Genomic DNA, 6,850 nt, shown 5'->3' on the forward strand with positions numbered 1-6,850 from the left:
TTCTACTCCCGTAAGGATTTACACCCTCGGAAACCCTGTACAGGGTCGCTATGGGTCGGAACCGACTCGACGGCACTTAACAACAACAACAAAGGCGCTCTAAGGTTATGAATTGGGTTGCTAACCTCAAGGCCACCAGTTCAAAACTACCAGCCATTCCATGAAAGAAAGATGAGGCTTTCTGCTCCTATAAAGATTTACGCCTCAGAAACCTTATTCAGGGTCACTATGAGTTGAACTGAATCCACGGCACACCACCACCATCACCAAGCTGTGAGAAAATTTCTGTTCTTTAAAGTCACCCACGTTAGCATTTGTGTTTTAGTAGTACTTAATAACTAAAACGAGGTACCAGGCCTTGTGCTAGGAGATTATTGTGTTGAATAGTGTTTACTTTCTAGTTAAATGCAATTAAGGTCATTCTTTTACTTCTTTGCTCAATTGCAACAAAAATGTGAGAATGCACAAGTATACTAAAGAAATGATAAACAACTTGGAAAATTACCTAGAAGGTATGAGATCAAACAACAATTTCTGATATACACTTAAAAAAAAAAAAAATTAATACTATTGAAGTTACTGGCCTGCCCTCCGGGAGTGTGTGTTCTATGAATTGTATGTCTACCATTGTTTTGCTGCATTTTGCCATTTTATATTATTCCTTCAACAAATAGTTTCTTATAAGAGAAATGAATTATTTGGCCTGCTGATACTGTCATTTCATCTTTTACTCCAACATCTCTATTTCAGCTGATGAAATCTCTTTAGTGCTGTCCAAAATCCATATTATTCTCAGTATATGTTCAAATGTTTTAAAAGAATTTGTTTTGGAAGAGACATTGGCCTTTTTGGAAAGTAGCTAGAGAACCAATTCAACATATTACTGGCAGTGGTAGTTCATACTGAAAGAATGTATTGATCAGAAAGACATGAAGAAGTATGTATTAAGTGTCCCTGAAACTGAAAAAAAAAAAAAAAAAAAAAAGTGAAAAAAAGAATAAAGTTAGAGGCAGTCAAGTGGTGAAAAAAATCTTTTCTAATCAATGGGAAGACTGCTATAATGGTTCAGGTTGTTGATAAAGAAACATGCTATGGGAATGTGATTGTTTGGTTTTTGTCTCAGAAAGAGAAACAAGACAAGAGATGGAGGTGAGCACTGTCTCCCTTTTCTGCTGGATTTCTTTTCATTTGGAGTGAGGAAAATGAACATCACTCAGTAATCCAGACAGTTTGAGACAATTAAAATTAATCTTCCTGGAAAAGTTGAAGCCATTGGCTGGAACAGGAGAAAGACTGAAAGACCCTGAATCAAAGTGCATAAACTGAAGTGGGGCTTGATGATGGCTAGGGTGGAGGTGCAGTGAAGTTCACCATCAGCAATATCACAGAATACCAGGCGAAGCAGATTCAGGGCAGAGCTCCAAAACTGGGAACCACAGAGATAGGAATATTTAAAAGATTTGAAGGCGTATAGCTAGTGGAACTTGTAGGAAAAGTAAGGAATTGTGTACTTTTGAATCTGCCAGTCTCTGCGGCCTGGAGCCAACAACTTGGGTGAAACCAAATGGCAAGACCAACGAGGGAGCAGACACACCATGAAAAAATGCTGCGAGGACCTTGGAGCAAAGGTGGACAATATACTTTGTCAGTTTTGCTTTGTTCTGATTTTCTTTCTTTTTTTTTTGGTATCTGTTCATTGGCTTCCCCACTGTTTGCACACCTCCATTCTGGTGACTAGAGGGGGTACCTGAATGAGTAGACACCCCTCACCCTTGCCATTGGTAAGTTCTTCTGCCACGTATATGCACAGATACTGTCAGCACAAGAGCTGACCCTGAACTGTTTTTGTTTTTTGTTTTAAGGACAGGAAAGGCCAGGACAGGGGTGTAGAGATGGAAAGAGAGTTTAAAAACAAAACAGGCCAAATATTAAATTAAATCCTGAGGTACAGCATAACAACCAACAGTGATATCTTGAAATCTCTCAGGCAGCTTTGAAGGCAAGAAGCTGAAGAGAGGACATTAAAGTCATACTCATATTAGGTTACAGATTTTGGTTTTTTTTAGGCTACAGATTTTTTTTCTTTTCTTTTCTCTCTCCTCTTCCTTTTCTGCAATTATAGACTATAGTATTCAGTCTACTTTTGTCATTTTGTTATTGTTGTTTCTTTTTCAGTATATATATATTTTTTTCTTGTTGTGTTTGCTGTTGCTGTTTTGCTATTATATGCTTGCCCTTCTACCTTTGGGGGACTGTTTCTTTCCCTATATTATATATTACTCAAGAAGAGACAGCAACTGCTGCCATATAGTCAAGCTACAATCACATGCTACAAAACACCAAAACCCAGGCAAGAACCAATACTATCTGCCATGTACACAGTAGGCAGAAACACCTGTGAAAGTTACTCTGAGTTAAGCAATAAGAAGAGTGAAAAGCAAAGCCCACATCCTGATCACATGTACCTGGAAGCAATCAGAAAGCATAAAAATACCAAAACACATACTCAATTAAGTACTAAGGCCACAGAGAAACACTAAACATATCCAAGAAGCAAAAGCAGATGACCATAGCAGCACATGTCCAGAAACATGATAAAATGTCTGAGACAAATGACTGAGAGGTAGACCTGGATTCCATTCTGGAAGGAGGGCAGACCTTGGAATGCCTGAAAAGTAATTCAGAAAAATGATTACAAAATGTTTCAAAACACTTTACAATGGAGTTGAGAAAAATAAGGAAGTTGTCAGAAAAGTGCTACAGGAGCAATGAAATATGAGATACAGCATTGAAAACAATTAAAAACCTACAGAAAGAGGTCCAAACGATCAATAATAGAATATCAGAAATAGGCAATACTCTGAAAGGGTAAAGAATAAAATAGAAGAGATGGGAGGTAGAACCAGTGAACTGAAAGACAAATCTCTCAATACCACTAAGATAGAAGAACAAACACAAAAAAGGATAAAAAAATCTGAAGAAGGTTTAAGATACATGTTGAACAACATGAAGAGGAATAACTTAAGAATTATCAGTATTCCAGAACAAGAAGAATCACAAAAGTCCACAGAGTAAATAGTTGAAGAACTTCCGGGAGAAAATTTCTCTAACATCTTGAAAAGTGAAAAGATAAACATTCAAGAAGCTCAACGAACCCCAGGAAGGATAGACCCCAAAAGATAATCACCAAGACATATCATAATCAAGCTCTCCAAAACCAAAGAGAAGGAGACACTCCTGAAAGCAGCTAGGGAAAACAGAAGTGTTACAGACAAAGGCAAGCAAGACAGATTAAGCTCGGATCTCTCAGCAGAAACCATACAAGCAAGAAGGCAATGGGTAGACATATATAAAACCCTGAAAGAAAAAAACTACCAACCAAGAGTCCTTTATCCAATCAAAACATTCCATGATAAACAGAAACTAAGGGATTTTGCCCAAGCAAACCCAGCACTACAAAACATCCTAAAGGGAGTTCTGTGGACTGAGAACCAACAGCAACAGACAGACAACAATCAGATACTGACATCCATGGCAACACCTTTCAGAATTAAATTTACAGAAGGATGAATCAACAACATAACAAAACTATAAAAACCAACTCAGAGAATCTGGGAGGTCAATCTATGATCAAAACAATTACAATGTAAGAGAAGGTAAACACATAGGAATAGAGATTCAGATGGTGAGAAGGTCAGTTAGATTACAGGATAAAATAGACTGAACTAAATTGAGAGAAAAGTTAATGGACTATATGGCAACCTCAAAGAAAATAGACACTTCACAACATACCAAGAAAACAAAATTCCAAAAAGAACATGGAAATATTAAAACTATGAGGAAACTCATAAGAAAGAACACAAAAAGCATGAACTCAACAAATGAAGACACATAGACCAAAGAAAGAAGCAACACCACACACTCAGAAAACAACAACAACAACAACAACAACAAAAAACCATAATGGCAGCAATTAATCCATACCTATCGATAATTACACTGAATGTAAACAGGTTAAATGCACCTGTTAAGAGATGAAGAGTGGCAGAATGGATAAGAAAACAAGATCCTTCAATATGCTGTCTGCAAGAGACACATCTCACACACACAGACAAAAACAGGTTAAAAGTCAAAGGATGGAAAAAATAATATACCAAGCTAATTGCAATCTAAAAAGAACAGGAGTGGCAGTACTAATCTCTGATAAAATGAATGTTAAGGCAAAAACCAGTGACTTTGTGCACAGCAGAACAAAACACTGCCCGATACTGGGTCAACCTCACTACTGTTGCCACGCTTAAGTCCATCAATGCTGCTACTTGGCCAAGCCATCTCGTTGGGGGGTCTTCCTCTTTTTCTCTGACTTTACCAAACATGATATCCTTTTCCAGTTACTGGTCCCTCCTGACAATATGTCTGAAGTATGAGAGATGAAATTTGGCCATCTTGGCCTCCAAGGAGTACTCTGGCTGCACTTCTTCCAACAGACATCTGTTGATTCTTTTGTAGCCCGTGTCACTTTTAATATTCTCCTCCAACACCATAACTCAAAGGCATCAATTCTTCTATGGTCTTCCTTATTCACTGTCCAGCTTTGGCATTCATATGAGGTCATTGAAACTCTTTGTAGTAATGGATAATCTGTGGATGCCAAAGCTGTACTGTTATTTGTAGAAGGAATCTCAAGCCAGCGGTGCAGAACGTTGGTCCAAGGATGAATTTGTACACTCAGCATCATTTTTTTTTTTTTTTTTTCCTACTGCTGGATCACGAGGCCAGGTGAGGCAAAGAAGTCATCATTGGCTGTTGGTTCTGATTCTATGGCTTCTCCACTTTTACTGCTTTTAAGCCCCACTGTGTAGTCTTCATTTAAATACAGATACTCAGAGATACCCAAGTGCTCTATTTTAGGAGTCATGCACTCAAAATCATCCATCTTTAGCGCACACTTAGGAGTCTTTAAAATTATAGTTGGTGATGATTTAGTTGGCGGAGTTAAAATGATTGGCTCTCCCTTATGGCTAGTTACTGCTCATGGATTGGGCCTTACTTCAGTTATCATGTACCGCTCAAGTCTAAAGTCTGAAAGCTATGGACTGCGTGGAAGTATTTCCTAAGACAGAACTGCTTACATCAGAAAGTTCCAACACATCACATTTCACATCAGGGCTTGCATCTCAGGTAGCCAATGCTGGGTTAATAATTTCATGCTCATGTGCTGAATTTTCCTTGGCCCGTGGATTGTATCCATAAAAAACTCTCTTACTTTCATAATATCCGCTGAAAACTCATCAGGACCTTGGTGGCCTTCATGAAATCAGTGCTTTCTTGACTTTGCAAGCTTGCTTTAGAGCTTGGACTTCTGATTGCAGGTCACATAAAGTCATTCTTCTTTCCGTTCAGCACCCAATGCAGCCGTGCTATCTCATTGTCCAGGGTGACTGCCAGTGACCGCAGTTTCCCGTAGAAGCTCCGGATGGTATCCATTGATGAGGTTTGAATAAAGCTGCTCCGGAGGATGAATCCAACCGCCATGGTACCCTGGCTAGGACTCACTCTGTGACTAGACATTTGAAAACCACAAATAGAGTCTCATTTAATTGGTGAAGCATAAAATATTAATATTGAATGATATAGAAAGTATCAAAAGAAGACAGAATTTACACACAGAGTCACTGTACTAAAAAGAAATGGTCAATATTCAATAATTTCAAGAGATAGTGTATAATCAAGAACCAGTGTACTAAAGGAAGAAAAACAAGTTCAAACTGTACTGAAGGCATTGACAAAATCAATGCTCCAGGAATTGATGGAATACAAATAGAAACCTTGCAGCAAGCTGATGCAGTACTGGAGATTCTCACTCACCTAGGCCAAGTAATTTTGAAGACAGCTATTTGGCAATCTGACAGTAAGAGAGCCATATTTGTGCCCATTCCATAAAGAGGAGACCCAACAGAATGTGTAAATCATCATACGATATCATTAATATCACATGCAAGCAAAATTTTGAAGATAATTAAAAAATGGCTGAAACATGGAAATGCCAGCAATTCAAGATGGATTCAGAAGAGAACATGGAATGTGGATATCATTTCTGTTGTCAGATGGATCTTAGCTCATAGCAGAGAATACCAGCAAGAAGTTTGCTTGTAGTTTATTGATTATGCAAAAACTTTCAACTATGTGGATAACATCAAGGTATGAATAATATTGCAAAGCATATTATTGCATATATTGCAAAACAACTGTTCTCATGAGGAACCTAGATAGACCAAGACTATTCATTATCCCAAACAGAACAAGGGGATAATGAATGGTTTAAATTCAGGAAATGTGTGCACCTGGAGAAGGATATCATACTTGGTAAAGTGGAGAGTCAGTGAAAAAGAGAAAGACCCCCAGTGAAATGGATTGGCACAGTGGCAGCAGCAATGGACTCAGAATAACAAAAAATGTGCTTGTGGGTCAGGGCTGATCGAAGTTTCATTTTGTTGTGCATAGGGCCACTATGAGCCAGAGTCTACTCAATGGCACCTGACAACAGCAACAGCATATATTACATAATATCTAGTATTCCATTTAACTAATTTTAAATATTTATAAATTTGCCTCAATTTGTATGGATCTTAAATGTGGGTGGGAGTGAATCTTGCGGTGGTGAACAAGAACGGTGATTACTTTAGGTTACTCCTAAAAATCAAAGTAATTATAATGCCATTGTTGTTAAGTATCATCAAGTTCTGACTCATAACAAGCCTATGCAGAGCTTCTGAGAAGTAACTGGTGGGTTTGAACCAGTTGACAGTTCATTGCTTAGAGGTACTGGGACTTCAATTGTGCCCTTGAT

General features: G+C 38.1%; 1 pseudogene; it reads right to left on the reverse strand.

Moving 5' to 3' along the window:
- Positions 1 to 4,756: 4,756 nt before the first annotated feature.
- On the reverse strand, positions 4,757 to 5,924 carry LOC102839730 (annotated as a pseudogene).
- Between the last annotated feature and the right edge of the window lie 926 nt (positions 5,925 to 6,850).

This window comes from Chrysochloris asiatica, unplaced genomic scaffold (genome assembly GCF_000296735.1).
Source record: "Chrysochloris asiatica unplaced genomic scaffold, ChrAsi1.0 scaffold00109, whole genome shotgun sequence".
Taxonomy (NCBI): Eukaryota; Metazoa; Chordata; class Mammalia; order Afrosoricida; family Chrysochloridae; genus Chrysochloris; species Chrysochloris asiatica.